Raw genomic sequence first — 23,317 nt, 5'->3', positions numbered from 1 at the left:
CAAAGCTCTGTGTGTACAGATTAGATAAACGCTTCAGCTCAGTGATTGGAGAACAAACAACATGCTTAGAATTTTTTTTAATGTAGCTTCTTCTTTTCATTCAGAATAATAGGACTTCTGACCAAGAATGGAGGCTTGGGAGAGGCAAATTATACCAACAGCAAGAAGCCAGGTTGGTTGTCAGAAGACCTGGGGCCTAGTCTCAGTTGCATCTCTGATGTGTTTCTGATGTCCTCTAGCCAGACACATAGCCATGCTTTGCTTCCACTTCATTTCTAAAATGGTGTAGCAGTAGATTCTCCACCTACCTAATGGACTATAAAAAGCACAAAGAAAGCACAGAGATATCTGCCCTGGCTCCCATCCCACTGTAGGAACACAAGCAGCCTCTGAAGGCCCACATCTTCACCCTGGAGTTGGTGGTGGGCATGCGTTTGCTGTATGCTCTATGGCAATTCATCTTGAACTGGAATAGTTGTCCTTCTGACCTTTCCTCTGCCTGCTTCTCATATTGGAGAGAAGCATCAGAACCAGCAGCAAACAAAGGCCTAGGGCTCTAAATCAGTATTTCTTTTAAAGGAATTTCTAAGAGGGAAATACAGTTGAGAAAGGCTGTGTGGTCTCCTCTAATAACCTAGAAAGGCAGAAGTTGGAAAGTCAAGGAGTAGTTATCAGGGTATCCTAGTATTGACAGAAAAACTATCAGCTTAAAGAAAACCCCAGACTTCTGTTTTTTTCTTTTCAACTTCAGCCTTTTTACAACACCAAGAAGAGAAAGCAGGCCACAGGCCAACATTTATATTGCCACGGTTCCTGTTTGGTTTTGTGAGAAGAAATTCTACTCAGAAGCATGATCTATCAACGACATCTGTCACACACTGGTTACCAGGCTGATTTAATTTCTCTCTCCTTTCTCATGCTTCCTACTAAAGCTGCCTTCTAGGTCAAAGAAGACAAACTTCTGAAATAATTAGGACCAAATTCTATCAATATCATATGATATTCACATGTCACTAATTTAAATGGCACCATTTTATTTATTATACTCTGCTAGGAGGCCTCAAATCAGTTAAAATGGCTTCATAGAGATCATTTCAAAGGCCTTCTTCAATATCTGATGAAATTCAATTATCCAAATCAAGTTGTGGTCTCATGGAGTGGAAATGTATGTCCTTCAGTAGGGTGAGTAACTGTTGGGGATATTGCAGTAGACCTAAGTGAAGAACAAGAAATGAGAGAGTGGAGGGCAGTGATGACAGAGAGTGGGGGTCTGTTCAAACCATGCAGAACCCTGGGGTGAGGGGGGGCAGAGTCAAGGTGGGAGGAGCCTCTTCCATGGGACCAGAGATCAAAGGTCTGCACTGTGAGTCCTTCAGAGTGAGACTGTCTCGTTGAGAGTGAGAGAGTCTCTCAGGCGCCTCGGTGTCAGCCTCTTAAAAGTGGCCAGCAAGATACAACTGAAGAATTGGAATGGGAGAAGTAAGAGTAGAAAAGGAGAGGTGAATGTGAGAAAGATGGGAAAGAAAGAAACTAACATCACTGATTTCTCCATCATGCCTTTCCTACCAGCTACAGGAGTTGAGAAAGAAGGCAAAAAAAAAAAAAAAAAAAAAAAAAGGGAAACCTCTTGCAGAGAAGGACACCATTATATAAAGATTCACTGGGATGATCTAAATAAAAAGGGATACAAAACATTGCCTGGCACGTTGTTACATGGTAGAAATGCCTATTATTGATTTCACTAGGATGGACCCAAGAGACCCGCTTGCAGCAATTCAAATCTCTGGAAATAAGTGATTCAGTGTGAGCCACAAAGCATTAGAAAATTTGGATTTTGAAGAGTATTAAAAGAAAAAGAATGAGCCAGTGAGAGAGCATACTTTGAAAGCTAAGATTAAAAACATGTTTTTTTCTCTCCAGGGAGGAAACAATTGCTGTAGGAGGCATTGTGATTGTTTTCAAAGGCATTATGACGGACCGGCAGTCTCAATAAAAGGAGTGGCAGACTTGAAGTCTGAACTTGGAAACGAAAAACTGAAAGGCAACAGTGGAAAATATTCGCCACATACTTTCATCTTAGGGGTCCAATATTAAAGCTTTATTAAGGACAGTAAATATATGCTAGAGCTGGGGCTTGAAGAAAATCTGAGAGCTTTGTACGGACAGGAAAAATGTTTCTGGTGTAAAAATATTCCTTCATGTTTGTACAAAATTCCTTCTTTCCTTGACACTCTTAGATTCCAGCTATTGCACCACTTACCCTTTCTCATCTCCGATCTGTTGACCCTCATGGTCTACTCACTATGTTCACTAAAGACCTTGCCTGTGGCTCATGATCTTTCTATGTGCCTCATGACTCCTCTATCATCCTGAACAACTTCAATCCCTCCAGACACCTACGAGGTAGACAAGTCTTTGGCCTTCTCAATTCTGGTGACTTTCAACTCCACCTCTATTCTGCCACACAGAACCATAAACACACCATGGCTTTTACTGTCATTGGAATTTTCTACCTGTGAAATTTCAATCTTTCATTTACTCATTCATTTTACAAATGCCTACTGAATACCTTCCTTGTGCCGACCACTGTGCTAGTCACTGTAAAAGTAGTTGCAGTTAAAAAAGACAATATTTCTTCCTTTGTGGAACTTACAAACTAATGAAGGAGACAGAAATTACAATAGACAATTACAACAGGCAATTACAATAGAATGACATAAATGCTTTGCTGGCAAAGCCACAGGAAGAACATCTGATCTGGATATAGGTTATCATGCAAGGCTTCCTGTACAAGTGAAGTCTAAGCTGAAACTTTAAGAATGAGTATAAGCGCTAATTATTAGAGAGATGCAAATCAAAACTACAATGAGGTACCACCATTAAAAAGTCTACAAATAACAAATGCTGAAGAGGGTGTGGAGAAAAGGGAACCCTCCTACACTGTTGGTGGGAATGTAAGTTGGTACAGTCACTATGGAAAACAGTATGGAGGTTCCTAAAAAAACTAAAAATGGAGCTACCATGTGATCTAGCAACCCCACTCTTGGGCGTATATCCAGACAAAACTCTAATTCGAAAAGTTAAATGCACCCCTATGTTCATAGCAGCACTATTCACAATAGCCAAGACATGGAAACAACCTAAATGTCCATCGACAGAGGAATGGATAAAGAAGAGGTGGTACATGTATACACAGGAATACAACTCAGCCATGAAACAGAATGAAATAATGCCACGTACAGCAACATGGATAGACCTACAGATTATCATACTAAATGAAGTAAGCCAGAGAAAGAGAAATACCATATGAGACCACTTATATGTGGAATCTAAAATATGACACAAATGAATTTATCTATGAAACAGAAACAGACTCACAGATATAGAGAACAGAATTGTGCTTTCCAAGGGGGAGGGGGTGGAGGAGGGATGGATTGGGAGTTTGGGATTGACAGATGCAAGCTGTTATGTGTGGAATGGATGAACAACAAGGTCCTACTGTATAGCACAAGAAACTACTTTCAATATCCTGTAATAAACCATAATAGAAAAGAATATGAGAAAGAATATATACATATGTATAATGGAATCACTTCAGAAATTAATACAACATTGTAAATCAATTATACTTCAATAAAATAAAAGAAGAAAAAGAATGAGTATGAGGAGGCCAAGAGGAGGGACAGGATCCAGATCAAGATGGTGGAGTATGGAGATCCTGAGCTCACCACTCCCCACAAACACATCAAAACTACAACATCTATCTCTGAAAATGACCTGAAGAACAGCAGAACACATTTTTAAAACTAAGGATATAAAGAAAAGGCCACATCAAGACAGGTGGGAGGGACAGAGACATGGTCTATTCAAAACCCATACCCCTGTTGTAGCAATTCAGAAGCAGAAGGGATATCACAACCATGGAGGTCCCCCCTGAGGTATGAGGGGTCCAAGCCTCATGTAAGGCTCCCCAACTTGGGGGACCTGCACCAGGAAGATGAGCCCCCATAATGTCTGGCTTTGAAAACCAGTGGGGCTTACATCCAGGAGAGCCAGAGGGCTGTGGGAAACTGAGATTGCACTCTTGAAGGACTCTTGTACAAACTCACTCATTCTAAGTCCCAATGCAGAAGCTGCAGCTGAGCCATACAAGCACCTGGGCCATGCAAGAAAATTTACTGACTAATTTTAGGGTGTGTGATAGAAGGATAGTGATCTGGCAGAAATTCTTCCAGAGACAGAAGCACTAGCAGGTGACATTTTCTTTTTTTTTTTTAACTCTTCTTTCACCTAGCTGGTCCTGCACTGGCAGGTGCCATTTCTGTCATTCTCCATCAAATTAGCTAACACTGGACACCTTGTGTTCCCCTGAGAAATAACCGACTCAACCCAGCCAGCCCCTCCAAAGCGACTCCCACCCTCCTCCACCCAGTGGGCAGCCCTGGCTGGCACTGGCACCTCTCCAAAGTGGCTCCTGCTCTGAGATTCACTTCAGATCTAATGACACACACAAGACTGAAAGTGAAATAATGGAAAAGATATTCCATGAAAACTAAAATTTTTTTTAAAAGGCTGGAGTAGCAGTAATTAACATCAGACAAAGTTGACTTTAAAACAAACACTATAACAAAACACATATATAAGTGCATTACATAATGATAAAGGAATCAATCCAACAATAAGATATAACACCTGTAAATATCTATGCATCAACCTAGGAGCACCTCAATACTTAAGAAAATATTAATAAACATAAAGAGAGATACAAGAATACAATAATAGTAGGGGACTTTAACCCCACTTACATCAATGAACAGATCATTCAGATAAAACTCACTAAGAAAACGTTGGCCTTGGGACTTCCCTGGTGGTCCAGTGGCTAAGACTCTGCGCTCCCAATGCAGGGGACCCAGGTTCGATCCCTGGTCAGGGAACTAGAGCCTGCATGCTGAAGCTAAGAGATCACACGATCCTGTATGCCGCCACTAAAAAAGGTCCTGCGTGCCACAACTAAGACTCGGTGCAGCCAAATAAATAAGTAAATATTTTAAAAAAAGAAAGAAAGAAAACATTGGCCTTAAATGAAACATTTGACTCAATGGATTTAATAAATATAAACAAAACCTTCCACGCCAAAACAGCAAAATACACATTATTTTTGACTGCACATGGAACATTATCTGGAATAGGTTACATATTATGCTACAAAACAAGTCTCAATTCATTAAAAATATTGAGATCATATCAACCATCTCTTCCACCACAATGGTATGAGACTAGAAATCAAGTGCAAGAAGAAAACTGCAAAAACCACAAACACATGGAGGCTTAACCACATGCTACTAAACAGCCAAAGGGTCAACAAAGAAATAAAAGTCATAAAATACCTTGAGACAAATTAAAATGGAAACAAAATGTTCCAAAATCTATGGTATGCAGCAAAAGAAATTCTAAGAGGGATGTTTATAGCAATACAGGACTACCTCAAGAAACAAACAAAAATCTCAAATACGTAATCTAACCTTACACCCAAAAGAACTGTAAAAAGACGAACAAGCAAAGCCCAAAATTAGTAGAAAGAAGGAATAATAAAGATCAGAGCAGAAATCAATGAAATAGAGACTAAAAAAGTAAATAAATAACAATAAAACCAGAAAAGATCAATGAAAGTAAGAACTGGTTGTTTGAAAAGATAAACAAAATTGATAAACCTTTAAACAGCCTCATTGAGAAAAAAGAGAGGATCCAAATAAATACAATCAGAAATGAAAAAGAAGTTATAACCAATACCACAGAAATACAGAGGATCAAAATGCATCACAACAATTATATGCCAACAAGTTCAACAACCTAGAAGAAATGGATAAATTCCTAAAAACATACAATCTTCCAATACTGAAACAGGAAGAAATAGAAAAGCTGAACAGATCACTAGTAATGAAACTGATTCAGTAATCAAAAAACTCCCAACAAACAAAACATTAAGACAAGATGGTTTTACATGTGAATTTTACCAAACATTTAAAGAAGACTTAATACTTATCTTTCACAAACTATTCCAAAAAATTGAAGAGGAAAGAATGCTTCCAAACTCATTCTACAAGGCCAACATTACCCTGACACCAATACCAGATAAAAACACTCAAAAAAAAAAAAAAGAAAAATCATGGGCCAATATCCCCGATGAACATAAATGCAAAAATCCTCAACAAAATATTAGCAAACTAAATTCAACAATACATTAAAAGGATCATAAACTATGATCAAGTGGAATTTATTCCAGGTAGGCAAGCAAGAATGACTCAATATCTACAAATTAATTAACATGATATATCACATTAACAACACAAAAAATAAAAATCATATGATTATCTCAATAGATGCAGAAGAAAACATTTGACAAAATTCAATATCCATTTATGATTAAAACTCTCAACAAAGTTTGGATACAGGAAACATACCTCGACATAATAAAGGTCATATATGACAAACCCACAGCTAATGTCACACTCAATGGTGAAAAGCTAAAAGCATTTCCTCCATGATTAGGAACAAGACAAGGATGTCCACTCCCACTACTTTTATTCAGCATAGTATTGGAAGTCTTAGCCATGGCAATCAGAGAAGAAAAAGAGATAAAAGCCATCCAAACTGCAAAGAAGTAGAACTGTCACTACTTGCAGATGCCGTGGGGCAACTAAGCCTGTGTGCCACAACTACTGAGCTCACGTGCCTCAACTAAAGCCCACGTGCCACAAACTACAGAGCCCATGCACTCTGGAACCCACACACCACAACTACAGAGCCCACGTACCCTGGAGCCTGAGCTCCACAGCTAGGGAAGAGAAAACCCGCACACCACAAGCCCGTGTGCCACAATCCTGCATGCCTCAACAAAGATCCTGCATGCCGCAGCTAAGGCCCGACACAGCCAAAAATAAATAAAAATAAATAAATAAATAAATAAATAAATAAATAAATAAAAAATAGATCTTTTAAAAAAAAAAGACTTATGCACCTCTATGTTCACTGCAGCATTATTCACAGTAGCCAAGTTATGGACAAAACTTAAGTGACCATTGATAGATGAATGGCTAAAGAAGATATGGTTGATGCACATGCACACACACACACACACACACACACACACACATACACACTGGAATATTACTCAGCCATAAAAAAAGAATGAAATCTTGCCATTTGCAACAACATGGATGGCTATGGAGGGTATTATGCTAAGTGAAAATAAGTCAGACAGAGAAAGACAAGTACCATATGATTTCACTTTTATGTGTAATCTAAAAGATGAAACAAATGAACAAACAAAACAAAAGAGAATGTGACTCATAGATGTGGAGAATAAATTGATGGTTACCAGAGGGGAAGGGGGTGGGAGGTTAGGCAAAATGGGTGAAGGAGTTTAAGAGGTACAACTTACAGTTATAAAATAGATGTCACCAGGATGTAATGTACAGCATAGAGAATATAGTCAGTAATGTTACAATGACTTTTTGTGGTGATAGCCAATTACTAGACTTGTCGTAGTGATCAATTCACAATGTATATAAATCTCAAATCACTAGGTTGTACACCTGAAACTAATATAATATCGTATGTCAACTGTAAGTCAATTAAAAAATAGAAAGAAACCAAAAAGTGAGTATGAGTTAGCCAAGCTAAGGTGGGTAATGTGTGAGAGAGGAACCCTGTTCCAGACAGAGGAAATAAACATTCAGAGATAAAAGGAGTCACGGGGGCTTCCCTGGTGGTGCAGTGGTTGAGAGTCTGCCTGCCAATGCAGGGGACATGGGTTCAAGCCCTGGTCTGGGAGGATCCCACGTGCCGCGGAGCGACTAGGCCCGTGAGCCACAATTACTGAGCGTGCGCGTCTGGAGCCTGCGCTCTGCAACAGGAGAGGCCGTGATGATGAGGGGCCCGCGCACCACGATGAAGAGTGGCCCCTGCTTGCTGCAGCTGGAGAAAGCCCTCGCACAGAAACGAAGACCCAACACAGCCATAAATTAATTAATTAATTAATTAATTTAAAAAAAAAAAAGGAGTCACGGCATATTTAGGATTTTGAAAGTTGTTCAGAATGGCCAGACTTGGTAACTGATGGATATATATGTTTGTTGAGGGACAGGATATACTAAGATGTTCCCCAACTTTTGGATGAACAGTTAGGTGAGTGTTGGTGTCATCTACTGAGGAGGGAATGGTAGAAGAAATGCAGAACTAGAGAAAAAGATAAGAGTTTAATTTAGGATATGTTGAGTCCTATCAGTATGACATCCATGTGGAGATGTTGACTCTTCCTCATCATCACGTCCCACCTCCACTCACCTCTACCTGCCAATACACAAGAACACACAAATACTTCATTACCTGCCTATGTCTTCTCAACAACTAAAACTCAGTTTAGATGGTACCATTTCTAGAAAATATACTATGATGACCACTGCACATTCATGCCATCCCACGTTTACCTCTGTTGTATCACACTGTGCTACAGTTTGCTCTTTGCTTATCTGTCTCTGCTACTAGTCTGTAAATTCTCTAAGCAATGGAAAGGTTGTTGTTGGTGGTGGTGTTTTTCAAGCAGTAGCCTTAACAAATGTGATTTCTTTCTTTTATCATTCATATTTTAGTTTTATTTTTTAGCCCTTATGCTAGCGGGAATTCCTAAAGCTATGAGACAATTCATTTCTTTCCTTCTTATTCTAAATCTTCCTTCTTAATGCAATAGATACTAAATCATAACACATAATAGCTAATAGCACCACTTAAAAAACTATTTGACACAATTTTTGCCTTTCTTTTGCTTCACCATGTTTAATGGACACTAAATAGGTACTTGTTAAAGTTTAATGAATGAATGATTACTTGCATAAACAAAGCAGAGTGAATAAACTATCATTTTAATAGCTTTTTAGGAGGGAACTATCTTTGGGTAGGAAAAGTGAATCTACACATTACACTTTGGAAGGCTGTACTGCAACAAAGAATTAACTAAACTGCTGTCCAAATGAATCAAACAGGAATTGTGGGTTTCAGAACAGAGAGGAGGAGATAGAGTAAGACGAAGAGGACACAGCTGAGGCACCTGGTGGGAGAAAGATGCCCAGTGAGGAAATTCTGAAGGTGGAGTGACTGGGTATTTTTTAAAAAATAGAACTATCGACTATATAATTTTGATTTATGGCACTGATATAGTATACAATTTCTGTTTCCCATCCCATCTGTAGGTCTAGCTATCTTCAAATGCCTTATGTGAATTTGCACAAAAAAGGTTCATTCTTTCTCTGTATCAGCGTGGAAGAGAAGTTAAAAAAAAAAAAAAAAAAAGTAAAGAGTTCATTGAGAACAAGACCTCAGATCCATAAAACACCAAGGGAAGGTGAGTCCTGAGGGATTCACCAGGTCTTGGATGCCTACCAGATATGGATGAGCAGTTGAGGTAATTTTATTGAACTCTCTGAGACGGCTAGTTTTACGTGTCAGTTTAACTGGACCACAGAGTGACCAGATATCTCGTTAAACATTATTCTGGGTGTGCCTGTGAGGATGTTTCTGGATGAGATTAACATTTGAATAGACAGACTGTGTAAAGCAGATTGCCCTCCCCAATGTGGGTGGGCCCCATCCAATCTGTTGAAGGCCTGAATAGAACAAAATTGCTGAGTGAGACTCTCTCTGGCTATCTTGTTTTCAAGCTGGAACATCAGTCTACTCCTGCCTTCGGACTTGACTAAAACTGAAGTTTACACCATTAGCTCTCCTGGATTTACAGCTTGCTGACTGCAGATCCTGGGACTTCTCAGCCTCCAAAACCACATGAGCCAATTCCTTATTTTTTATTAGGAATACATACATATATTCTGTTTCTTTGGAGAACCCAGACTAATACATTCTTCCCCTTTTTAACCTCTGGAACTACAAAGGACCTACTCAGACAAATTTCCTAAGAACTGGCCATATTCGGACAGCCTGAGTAAGCTGGGATATCAGCCTGAATGAATGCAGTAAAGACACATGGGCCAATAAGAACACAGTAAGATACGACTCCAGGAACAACTCAATGAATATAAAGAAGAAACTTTATGTTCCAAGAGGAGAATAAATAAAAGGAAAAGGGGAAGAGTCTAGCAATGAAAAAGAGCTACCATGAGAAAAGTGTAGGAAGAAAATTGTTCTTGCAGAAGAAAACAGACAAAGGTACCTGCCTCAGTAGGAGCAGCTCTGTCAAAAACCCAGAGAGAATGAATGGAAGTGAGGAGAAAAGATGCAAGGGGATTAATGTAGAGGGAGACCAAAGCCAAAGAGAACAACAGGCCCATTGCAGATGGAACTTGAGTCCAAAAGAATGTGGAATACCCCAACCTAAATGAGGGCAAGAAGCACAGCAAGAGACAGAGAAAAAGAAAGCTTAGAGGAGTACTTGACAGAGTAAGAAAAATCACGTGAACTTGGGACAAAAGCACAATTCACAACAGGAACATGTAACAGATGTGCCAAAGGAACTCAAGGTTCCTATAGGTCTCTGAGGGAAGACGATACTAATGTAGACTCTGTGAGAAAAACAAGATGGAACATGAAGAAGGGAGTTTGCTGTTTCCAAAATACTATATTGGAGGCTCTTCACTTCTTAATAACATGACTTTGTCACAGTTCTTCTAGTGCTACCAGAAAGTAATTGAAGCTGCCTTAGGAAAGGGAAGAAAAAGTTATTTGGAGGATATTGAGTAACACACCAAGCTCAAGGATAGCCAGACCTCAGGGGCTTTGGAAACAGGAAAGTTACCAAGAAAACCAGCCAGGCTTTCCATTCCTACTTCTGAGAGTTCACTTCCTTTTCCCAGCACAGAAGGTGGTGGAAGATGACTTTCTCACAGCTTTATGTCATTTCAAGACACCCACACAGGCTCACTCACAGAGAGAAAATATGACTGGACATCCAGATCAGGTGTTTTGGCAAAGGGACAGAGTCATACAGATTGTCTGCAAAGACCCTTCCCTACTGGTGGGGACAGTTCTCAGAGAAATGAAGTTGTTATGAGCTAAGAATCATCCTGAAGTCACTAGTGCATTAGAAAATGGAAACATCAAAATGAGAAGGTAAATAGAGATATATTTAAATATATATCATATATATATACACACACATATATATACGTGTATATATACACACATATATATATACATATATATACACACATATATACATATATGTATATAAATGATATCACATAGATGAGATTTGAAAAAGGGATACTGGTAATTAAAATACAGGGGGAAAAAGTAAGCATCTAAAACCACATCAGGGCTTCCCTGGTGGCGCAGTGGTTGAGAATCTGCCTGCCAATGCAGGGGACACGGGTTCGAGCCCTGGTCTGGGAAGATCCCACATGCCGCAGAGCAACTGGGCCCGTGAGCCACAATTACTGAGCGTGCGCGTCTGGAGCCTGTGCTCCGCAACAAGAGAGGCCGCGATAGTGAGAGGCCCGTGCACCGCAATGAAGAGTGGCCCCCGCTTGCCACAACTAGAGAAAGCCCTCAAACAGAAACGAAGACCCAACACAGCCATAAATAAAATAAATAAATAAAATTTTAAAAAAATAAAACCACATCACATGACAAAGATAAAGTCTAACCAATAGTAAAGAAGCATAATTATTTTTCTGCTTATGCTCCCTAGTTAGCTGTGGATCTTTAGCTGTAAAACGATTCTACCTGGTGAAATGGAAGCTATAATTACCAAACAAGAAAAGACTGAATACTTTCCAATGCCAACTGTTAATCTCATTGTGATCCTAGCAGTGAGACTGGCATGCTGTGAGCTGGGGACCCCTGCCATGTCATCCTCATGAGGCCACAGTGGAGCCTTCAAATCAAGACAAACTATTCTAAAAACAAAGTCATAAAATAAATAAAAATTGATGGAAGACTGAGTGACAAAGTTTGCATCCCTATAAAAAAAGGTTCAGAAGAGAATTATGCAAAGAATTATTTTAAACTATACTTATAAAAATAGAAATTGATGGATTTCTTAATAAATAAATTTTTAAGAGGATGTGTACCAGACAAATTAAGACAAAACAAAAGGCCATGGGGTATTTTACAAAATCAGGTGCTGGCTAAAACATTGTACATGAAATTGGAGGAGGAATACACCCTTACCAAAGGAAAGGAATGGGGGAGAATGAAACAAACAAAAGACTTGATAGTCACTGGACAAGGTAACGGAAATAAATGGCAGGGGCGTACCCAGAAGTATCATCTTAAAAGAGGTAACAAAAATAATTTTATCTTCTTATATTTCATTATTTTCCAATAAGAATTTAAATTTATAATATTCATGAACCAAAGGAAGATAAAATAGATTATAAGTGGGTAACCAGAAGGCATGGATATAAGCTGAATCCAAGAATGAGGTTAATTACAAACCAGAAATGAGGCTAAATTTTATAATTATGCATTTTCTATAAATGGGAAACAAATTTATCTCTATGATTTTTAGCTAACAACAAAAATGGGGAAACGTGATCAATTACGTAACCCATAATGTTCACAAGATACAAACAGAACAATTTTCCAAGAGAAGTTCAACCATTCCTAGTAGAGTGTAATTGTATTTTATGAGAACTTCAAGTAATGCAATATAAAACTAGTAATAAACTCCCACTTTTGCACAAATTTTGAAATAGTGGTTCCCCCAATTTTTTAGTGCATAACTTCATGATTGTTGTGTCAAGTGAATTATAGACTGTGGTCATGTTATTGCCTCCTAGTGGTGCCAAGTGAGGTTGCAAACAGAAATATCCACCATCTTCTGTCTCATTCAATCTTAAGATATGAGTACAGTATATTAAAATAGACATTGGATTCACAGAACAAATTATTGCCCCTGTCATCTACTGAAGTTGTCTTATACCAAGACAAGACAGGAATTTCTAACTAGGGTCCCCATATAAAGACAATGAGTAATGAAACAGACACTATCCTAAATAGCATCCTTTCCAGCACAAATGTCAATATATTATGTGGGCTCTTTCTTAATGGGTCCTAATGTATCTGCTGATTCCCTCACTCCAAAGTTTAGATTCTAAAAGGGGCCAATGCAAAATAATTGAGGATTATAGCACTCTGCTCCTGTAACTAAATTCAGGGATAGAAATAAGATTTTCTAGAAAAGAGTTTTTTCAGATCATTTTCCATAACTAGCCAAGATTTTTCACTGACCTCATGTAGTGCAAAACCATATGTAAAAGTCCTTGGTATTTATATTTTTGCAGATTCTTTTGGTTATAAGGCCTGAAACCCAATTCCAACCAATTTAGGCTCAAAGAAGGGATTTGGATTAACTACCATGTGGCCACTTATAACATTTTTGAGCAATACCTAATGGTACTGAAATTGCTCATGACATTAAGTGCAGAAAAAGCAAATTTCAAATAAAAGTTCATACTGTATATCCCAATATATAGATTTTTTATATAAATATATATTGGGGCGCCTTCAAGATGGCAGAGGAGTAAGATGTGGAGATCACCTTCTTCCCCACAAATACATAAAAACTACATCTACATGTGGAACAACTCCTACAGAACACCTACTGAACACAGGCAGAAGACCTCAGACTTCCCAAAAGGCAAGGAACTCCCCACGTACCTGGGTAGGGCAAAAGAAAAAAGGAAAAACAGAGACAAAAGAATAGGGATGGGACCTGCACCTCTGGGAGGGAGCTGTGAAGGAGGAAAAGTTTCCACACACTAGGAAGCCCCTTCACTGGTGGGGACGAGGGGTGGGTGGGGGGGAAGCTTCAGAGCCATGGAGGAGAGACCAGCAACAGTGGTGCAGAGGGCAAAGTGGAGAGATTCCTGCACAGAGTATTGGTGCCGACCAGCACTCACCAGCCTGAGAGCCTAGTCTGCTCACCCGCTGGGATGGGCAGGGGCTGGGAGCTGAGGCTCAGGCTTCAGAGGTCAGATCCCAGGGAGAGGACTGGGGTTGGCGGCGTGAACACAGCCTGAAGGGGGCTAGGGCGCCACAGCTAGCTGGGAGGGAGTCCAGGAAAAAGTCTGGACCTGACTAAGAGGCAAGAGACCATTGTTTCAGGGTGCGCAAGGAGAGGGGATTCAGAGCACCGCCTAAACGAGCTCCAGAGACAGGTGTGAGCCACGGCTATCAGTGCGGACCCCAGAGATGGGCATAAGACATTAAGACTGCTGCTGCAGCCACCAAGAAGGCTGTGTGCAAGCACATGTCACTATTCACACCTCCCCTCCCAGGAGCCTGTGCAGCCCACCACTGCCAGGGTCCCATGATCCAGGGACAACTTTCCCCAGGAGAATGCACGGCATGCCTCATGCTGTTGCAAGGTCATGCTGGCTTCTGATACCGCAGGCTTGCCCCGCATTCTGTACCCCTCCCTCCCCCTGGCTTGAGTGAACCAGAGCCCCCTAATTAGCTGCTACTTTAACACCATCCTGTCTGGGCGGGAACAGACGCCCTCAGGCGACCTGCAGGGGCAATCCAAAGCTGAATCCCAGGAGCTGTGCAAACAAAGAAGAGAAAGAGAAGTTTCTCCCAGCAGCCTCAGGAGCAGCGGATTAAATCTCCACAATCAACTTGATGTACCTGTATCTGTGGAATACCTGAATAGACAACGAATCATCCCACAATTGAGGCAGTGGACTTTGGGAGCAACTGTAGACTTGGGATTTCATTTCTGCATCTAATTTGTTTCTGGTTTTATGTGTATCTTATTTAGTATTTAGAGCTTGTTATCATTGGTAGATTTGTTTATTGACTTGGTTGCTCTCTTCCTTTTTTTATTTTATATATATATATATATATATATTCCTTTTTCTCTTTCTGTGTGTATGTGTATGCTTCTTTGTGTAATTTTGTCTGTATAGCTTTGCTTTTGCCATTTGTACTAGAGTTCTGACTGTCCTTTTTTTGTTTGTTTTTTATTTTATAGTATAGTTTTTAGTGCTTGTTATTATTGGTAGATTTGTTTTTAGTTTGGTTGCTCTCTTCTTTCTTTTTCTTTATTTTATTTTTTATTTTTAATAATTTTTTTCTATTTTACTAACTTTATTTTATTTTATTTATTCTTTCTTTCTTTCTTTCCTTCTTTCTTTCTTTTTCTCCCTTTTCTTCTGAACAGTGTGGCTAACAGGGTCTTTCTGCTCTGGCTGTGTGTCAGGCCTGAGCCTCTGAGGTGGGAGAGCTGAGTTCAGGACATTGGTCCACCAGAGACCTCCCAGCTCCACGTAATATCAAATGGTGAAAGCTCTACCAGAGATCTCCATCTCAATGCTAAGACCCAGATCGACTCGATGACCAGCAAGCTACAGTGCTGGACACCCTATGCCAAACAACTAGCAAGACAGGAACACAACTACACCCATTAGCAGAGAGGCTGCTTAAAATCATAATAAGTTCACAGACACCCCAAAACGCAACACCGGACGTGGTCCTGCCCACCAGAAAGACAAGATCCAGCCTCATCCACCAGAACACAGGCACCAGCCCCCTCCACCAAGAAGCATACACAACCCACTGAACCAACCTTACCCAATGGGAGCAGACACCAAAACCAATGAGAACTATGAACCTGCAGCCTACAAAACGGAGACCCCAGAGAAAGTTAAGCAAAATGAGAAGACAGAGAAATACACAGCAGATGAAGGAGCAAGGTAAAAACCCAGCAGACCAAACAAATGAAGAGGAAATAGGCAGCCTACCTGAAAAAGAATTCAAAGTAATGATAGTAAAGATGATCCAAAATCTTGGAAATAGAATGGAGGAAACACAAGAAACGTTTAATAAGGACCTAGAAGAACTAAAGAGCAAACAAACAATGATGAACACCACAATAAATGAAATTGAAAATTCTCTAGAAGGAATCAATAGCAGAATAACTGAGGCAGGAGAATGGATAAGTGACCTGGAAGATAAAATAGTGGAAATAACTACCACAGAGCAGAATAAAGAAAAATGAATGGAAAGAATTGAGGACAGTCTCAGAGACCTCTGGGACAACATTAAATGCATAAACATTCGAATTATAGGGGTCCTAGAAGAAAAAGAGAAAAAGAAAGGGACTGAGAAAATATTATAGAGATTATAGTTGAAAAATTCCCTAACATGGGTAAGGAAATAGGCAATCAAGTCCAGGAAGCACAGAGAGTCCCATACAGGACAAATGCAAGGAGAAACACGCCAAGTTAATGAAACTATCAAAAATTAAATACAAAGAAAAAATATTAAAAGCAGCAAGGGAAAAGCAACAATTAACATACAAGGGAATCCCCATAAGGTTAACAGCTGATCATTCAGCAGAAACTCTGCAAGCCAGAAGGGAGTGGCAGGACATATTTAAACTGATGAAAGGGAAAAACCTGCAGCCAAGATTACTCTACCCAGCAAAGATCTCATTTAGATTCGATGGAGAAATTAAAACCTTTACAGACAAGCAAAAGCTAAGAGAATTCAGCAGCACCAAACCAGCTTTACAACAAATGCTACAGGAACTTCTCTAGGCAGGAAACACAAGAGAAAGAAAAGACTTACAATAATAAACCCAAAATAATTAAGAAAACGGTAATAGGAACATACATATCAATAACTACCTTAAATGTAAATGGATTAAATGCTCCAACCAAAAGACATAGACTGGCTGAATCGATACAAAAACAAGACCCGTACATATGCTGTCTACAAGAAACCCACTTCAGACCTAGGGACACATACAGACTGAAAGTGAGAGGATGGAAAAAGATATTCCATGCAAATGGAAATCAACAGGAAGAGGGAATAGCAATTCTCTTACCAGACAAAATAGACTTTAAAATAAAGACTATTACAAGAGACAAAGAAGGACACTACATAATGATCAAAGGATCAATCCAAGAAGATATAACAACACTATGAGACTAAATATCAATTACAGGAAAAAATCTGTAAAAAATACAAACACATGGAGGCTAAACAATACACTACTAAATAAACAAGAGATCACTGAAGAAATCAAAGAGGAAATAAAAAAATAACTAGAAACAAATGACAATGAAAACACAATGACCCAAAACCTATGGGATGCAGCAACAGCAGTTCTGAGAGGGAAGTTTATAGCAATACAATCCTAACTCAAGAAATAAGAAACATCTCAAATAAACAACCTAACCTTACACCTAAAGCAATTAGAGAAAGAAGAATGAAAAAACCCCAAAGTTAGCAAAAGGAAAGAAATCATAAAGATCAGATCAGAAATAAATGAAAAAGAAATAAAGGAAATGATAGCAAAGATCAATAAAACTAAAAGCTGGTTCTTTGAGAAGATAAACAAAATTGATAAACCATTAACTAGACTCATCAAGAAAAAAAGGGAGAGGACTCAAATCAAGAATTAGAAATGAAAAAGGAGAAGTAACAACTGACACTGAAGAGATACACAGGATTATGAGAGATTACTATAAGCAACTATATGCCAGTAAAATGGACAACCTGGAAGAAATGGACAAATTCTTAGAAAAGCACAACCTTCCAAGACTGGATCAGGAAGAAATAGAAAATATAAACAGACCAATCACAAGTACTGAAATTGAAACTGTGATTAAAAATCTTCCAACAAACAAAAGCCCAGGACCAGATGGCTTCCCAGGTGAATTCTATCAAACATTTAGAGACGAGCTAACACCTATTCTTATCAAACTCTTTCAAAATATAGCAGAGGGAGGAACACTCCCAAACTCATTCTATGAGGCCACCATCACCCTGATACCAAAACCAGACAAAGATGTGACAAAACAAGAAAACTACAGGCCAATATCATTGATGAATATAGATGCAAAAATCATCAACAAAATACTAGCAAACAGAATCTGACAGCACATTAAAAGGATCATACACCATGATCAAGTGGGATTTATCCCAGGGATGCAAGGATTCTTCAATATATGCAAATCAATCAATGTGATAAACCATATTAACAAATTGAAGGATAAAAACCATACGATCATCTCAATAGATGCAGAAAAAGCGTTTGACAAAATTCAACACCCATTTATGATAAAAACCCTTTAGAAGTAGGCATAGAGGGAACTTACCTCAACATAATAAAGGCCATATATGACAAACCCACAGCTAACATCATTCTCAATGGTGAAAAACTGAAACCATTTCCACTAAGATCAGGAACAAGACAAGGTTGCCCACTGTCACCACTATTTTTCAACATAGTTTTGGAAGTTTTACCCATGGCAATCAGAGAAGAAAAAGAAATAAAAGGAATCCAAATCGGAAAAGAAGAAGTAAAACTGTCACTGTTTACAGGTGACATGATACTATACATAGAGAATCCTAAAGATGCTATCAGAAAACTACTAGAGCTAATCAATGAATTTGGTAAAGTAGCAGGATATAAAATTAAGGCACAGAAATCTCTTGCATTCCTATACACTAATGATGAAAAATCTGAAAGAGGAATTAGGGAAACACTCCCATTTACCATTGTAGCAAAAATATTAAAATACCTAGAAATAAACCTACCTAAAGGAGACAAAAGACCTGTATGCAGAAAACTATAAGACACTGATGAAAGAAATTAAAGATGATACCAACAGATGGAGAGATATACCATGTTCTTGGATTGGAAGAATCAACATTGTGAAAATGACTATACTACACAAAGCAATCTACAGAATCAATGCCATCCCTATCAAACTACCAATGGCATTTTTCACAGAACTAAAACAAAAAATTTCCCAATTTGTATGGAAACACAAAAGACCCCAAATAGCCAAAGTAATCTTGAGAAAGAAAAACGGAGCTGGAGGAATCAGGCTCCCTGACTTCAGACTATACTACAAAGCTACAGTAATCAAGACAGCATGATACTGGCACAAAAACAGAAATATAGATCAATGGAACAGGATAGAAAGCCCAGAGATAAACCCACACACATATGGTCACCTTATCTTTGATAAAGCAGGCAAGAATATACAACGGAGAAAAGACAGCCTCTTCAATAAGTGGTGCTGGGAAAACTGGACAGCTACATGTAAAAGAATGAAATTAGAACACTCCCTAACAGCATACACGCACAAAAAACTCAAAATGGATTAAAGACCTAAATATAAGGCCAGACACTATAAAACTCTTAGAGGAAAACATAGGCAGAACACTCCATGACATAAATCACAGCAAGATCCTTTTTGACCCACATCCTAGAGAAATGGAAATAAAAACAAAAATAAACAAATGGGACCTAATGAAATTTAAATGCTTTTGTACAGCATAGGAAACCATAAACAAAATGAAAAGACAACCCTCAGAATGAAAGAAAATATTTGCAAACAAATCAACAGACAAAGGATTAATCTTCAAAATATATGAACAGCTCATGCAGCTCAATATCAAAAAAACAAACAACCCAATCCAAAAATGGGCAGAAGACCTAAATAGACATTTCTCCAAAGAAGATATACAGATTGCCAACAAACATGTGAAAGGATGCTCAACATCACTAATCATTAGAAAATTGCAAATCAAAACTACAATGAGGTATCACCTCACACAGGTCAGAATGGCCATCATCAAAAAATCTACAAACAATAAATGCTGGAGAGGATGTGGAGAAAAGGGAACCCTCTTGCACTGTTGGTGGCGATGTAAATTGATACAGTCACTATGGAGAATAGTATGGAGGTTCCTCAAAAACTAAATATAGTACTACCATATGACCCAGCAATCCCACTACTGGGTATATACCCTGAGAAAACCATAATTCAAAAAGAGTCATGTACCACAATATTCATTGCAGCACTATTTACAATAGCCAGGACATGGAAGCAACCTAAGTGTCCACTGACAGATGAATGGATAAAGAAGATGTGGCACATATATACAATGGAATATTACTCAGCCATAAAAGAAACGAAATTGAGTTATTTGCAGTGAGTTGAATGGACCTAGAGACTGTCATACAGAGTGAAGTAAGTCAGAAAGAGAAAAACAAATACCGTATCCTAACACATATATATGGAATCTAAAAAAAAAAAAAAATTGTTCTGAAGAACCTAGGGGCAGGACAGGAATAAAGATGCAGATGTAGAGAATGGACTTGAGGACACAGGGAGGGGAAGGGTAAGCTGCGACGAAGTGAGAGAGTGGCACGGACGTATATACACTACCAAATGTAAAATAGATTGCTAGTGGGAAGCAGCTGCATAGCACAAGGAGATCATCTCAGTGCTTTGTGTCTACCTAGAGGGGTGGGATAGGGAGGGTGGGAGTGAGATTCAAGAGGGAGGAGATATGGAGATGTATGTATATGTGTAGCTGATTCACTTTGTTATACAGCAGAAACTAACACACCATTGTAAAGCAATTATACTCCAATAAAGATGTTAAAAAATTAAACAAATTCATAGAAAAAGAGATCAGATTTGTGGTTATCAACGGTGGGGGGAGGGGAAGGGAGATTGGATTAGGTAGTCATAAGGTACAAATTTATAAGATAAAGAAATAGTAGGGATATAATGTACAACATGATAAATATAATTAACACTGGTGTAAGTTATATATGAAAGTTATGAGTAAATCCTAAGTTCTCATCACAAGGAAGAATATGTATTCTTCTATCTCCTTCATTTTGTGTCTGTATGAGATGATGGATGTTCACTAAACGTACTGTGATAATCACTTCATGATGTACATAAGTCAAATCATGATGTTGCACACCTTAAACTTATACAGTGCTGTATGTCGATTACATCTCAGTAAAACTGGAAGAAAAAAAATTCATAAACTCTTCTTTTTGAGGTAACTAGTTCTATGCATCTGGATACTGTTCATGCTAGGCATCTGAAACTGGGGCTACTGTTTGTGGGTGGGGTTCCTTTTAGATTATTGTACTATTTTTACGACTTTATTGAGGAATAATTGATACAATAAAGTGCACATATTTAAAGAGTACAATTTGATGAGTTTGACACAAGTCTATACCCATGAAACCATCATGGCAATCAAGATAATAAATATCCTTCACCCGTCAAAAAAATAAAAAATAAAAAAATATATATATTACACTAAAAGCCAGAGATAACGCAACTTATATTAATGACTTGCTGACTGATAGTCAGTAGTTTTATACTTTCTTTGCCATATTTATGTTTTCCAAATTCTCCACAATATGTACTACAACTTTAAGAAAAAATTCAGATTTTTATAAAATATTTAAATTCACATTAACAGAGACAGATGAACAATTGAGTTCCCAAACTTCTACTCTACCAAGCACAGATTCAATAAATTTACCATGTAGTTTAAGTCAAGCTAATTCCTAATATACCCATATATCCACAATGAACTAAGTTAAAGATATATATACCAAGCTAAGTAAATGAGATTAAACTGCTATGAAGGCTACTGTCTGTTTATTCAGCATGTACTTGTTGAGCATCTACTGTGTTCCAGGCTTCAGCTAAATCATAAAGATGCAATAATGAACAACTCAGGCATATTCCCAGCCTCATGAAAATTATATTCTACTATGACAACAAAAGCAAGAGAATTGAAAAACACAGTGACAAATTCTAACAAGCACCTGAGGGAGGGAAAAGTTCATCATACAGTGTAACATATTTGATGGTTCATGAGGGCCTCACTTAGGAGGTGGCATTTAAACTGAAGGGGGGAGATGAAAAGAAAGGAACAAGATATGTGAAAGCTTGGAAGCAGGAACATGTTTGTAGAACCGAAAGAATATTAATGCCAAGTGAGTGATGGGAGAAGGGGATGGATAGAACTGCAAAGAGATGACATCTATAACATCTATAACCAGGCAAAATCTGAGTACAGCTACCAAAATCATAACTTTTCAGATTCATAACTCTGAATCAACTTCTAGAACAGCTGATCTGTGACCCTTCTCCAAAGCAGGGCCAACTCTCGGTTGAAGCTGCTGCTTGCTTTAACAATGAAACCACCTTCTATCTGCAAATACAGTGTTTGCCAATAGCGTTGATTCTTGATCTTGAGGGAGAGTCCCCATGCGTGGGCAGAATGCAGAAGCCTAGCATAGGGTAAGAAGAGTCAGAAGAAGAAACAGCCAGAAAATCAAACCAAAATTAAGGAGAGGAACAGAAATAAAAGTAAAATAATGAAACTTTAAATAAATTAAGTATATGAGAAATGACAGATAACATTGCAAGGCTAAATGGTGTGCACAATTCTTTGCAATTTTTCTCATATAATGCTTTCTATCATTTATTTAATGTCCCCATAATACATTTGTTCTATTACTAGGAGAGAGGCATAAATACTAAATATGTGATATACAATGTGTGAATTTCTTATATACCTGGTGGTACAGAAATGTTGAGTATATCATATGTTAAGTGTCTTCTTTTAATCCTCTGAGGATCTACATAAAAAATATAATTATCAAATGAAAAGAAAGATAAAAAAAAAAGGGACTGAGGAGACAAATTTTTCCACCACAGTCCTCCCACCGCAACCACAAACCCTCTCAGGGATTTGAGAGAACAGAGCCTACCCTCTCTGATATCCAGGTAAGGTGTGCAAAATTCTGAGATAGAAACCCCATGCCTTGCTACGTGTTATATTAAGATTGCCCCAAGCTGTACAAATGGTTGTTCAGGATCTGGTATCCTCTCTCAGTCTGTTTTTTTTTTAAAAAGGAAGATGAAATAAGCAAGTTAGTCAATTATATAAAAAGAACTCATCTATTCATTGAAATCAAAAAAAGCTTATTACTGAAAAACACTGGAACACAATGAAACTGATCTTTCTTTATTGGTGCTGCCAAAAAACTTAGCATGAGCTCTGAAGTCCTGGGCCAAAGAGAATTCTGAATTTGTTGGAAAGGAAATGCGACACAGATCTAAGGCTTAAGCAGAACACTCTATGGCTCCTTTGTGGAATGGGTAACACTCTGTTTGCAATGAAACCTGCCTGTGAAAGCCCCCCAAAAGTAAACAGAAGAGGGGAGACAGGACATGGGCTAGTGACTCTGCAGCCACTCCCACTAAACTGAAATCTCTTAAATGAAATAAGAAATTATTATTAAGGAATAATATTAAAAATCCTGCAGATGATAATGATAAGAAAGCCGAATAGGCCCTATAACAGAGAACTTTCAAACTTTCCGTCTTCCCTCCTCTCTGCCAAGGCTCCACAAGGCAGATGACCTGGAATGGTCAGGCATTTATATAATGTTCTTCCTTTTGCCTCAAATAATTGCTTTAAACACTACCTTTAATATCACCTCCCTGATGAAAAT

At 38.4% G+C, this 23,317-nt stretch overlaps 2 protein-coding genes across 17 annotated transcripts in view; one reads left to right on the top strand and one right to left on the bottom strand.

Annotated features, from left to right (window-relative positions):
- Positions 1-4,561, top strand: part of HTR7 (5-hydroxytryptamine receptor 7) — a 671,904-nt gene extending 667,343 nt beyond the window's left edge. The window contains exons 8-9 of one of the 2 annotated variants that reach the window (XM_082339523.1): positions 105-1,182; positions 1,921-4,561. The gene's annotated coding sequence lies outside the window, so the exon portion shown is untranslated. Of the gene's footprint in view, positions 1-104 lie in introns of both variants that reach the window. The other variant, XM_082339526.1, reaches the window with a different exon arrangement.
- LOC309604693 (uncharacterized protein) overlaps positions 1-23,317 on the bottom strand; it is a 219,936-nt gene that overhangs the window by 84,811 nt on the left and 111,808 nt on the right. The gene's annotated exons all lie outside the window — the stretch shown is intronic.

The sequence above is a fragment of the Balaenoptera borealis genome (assembly GCF_965194805.1).
Source record: "Balaenoptera borealis genome assembly, chromosome: 10".
Lineage (NCBI taxonomy): Eukaryota > Metazoa > Chordata > Mammalia > Artiodactyla > Balaenopteridae > Balaenoptera > Balaenoptera borealis.
The sequence above is the reverse complement of the archived record's forward strand: the minus strand, read 5'-3'. Positions and strand labels throughout refer to the sequence as shown.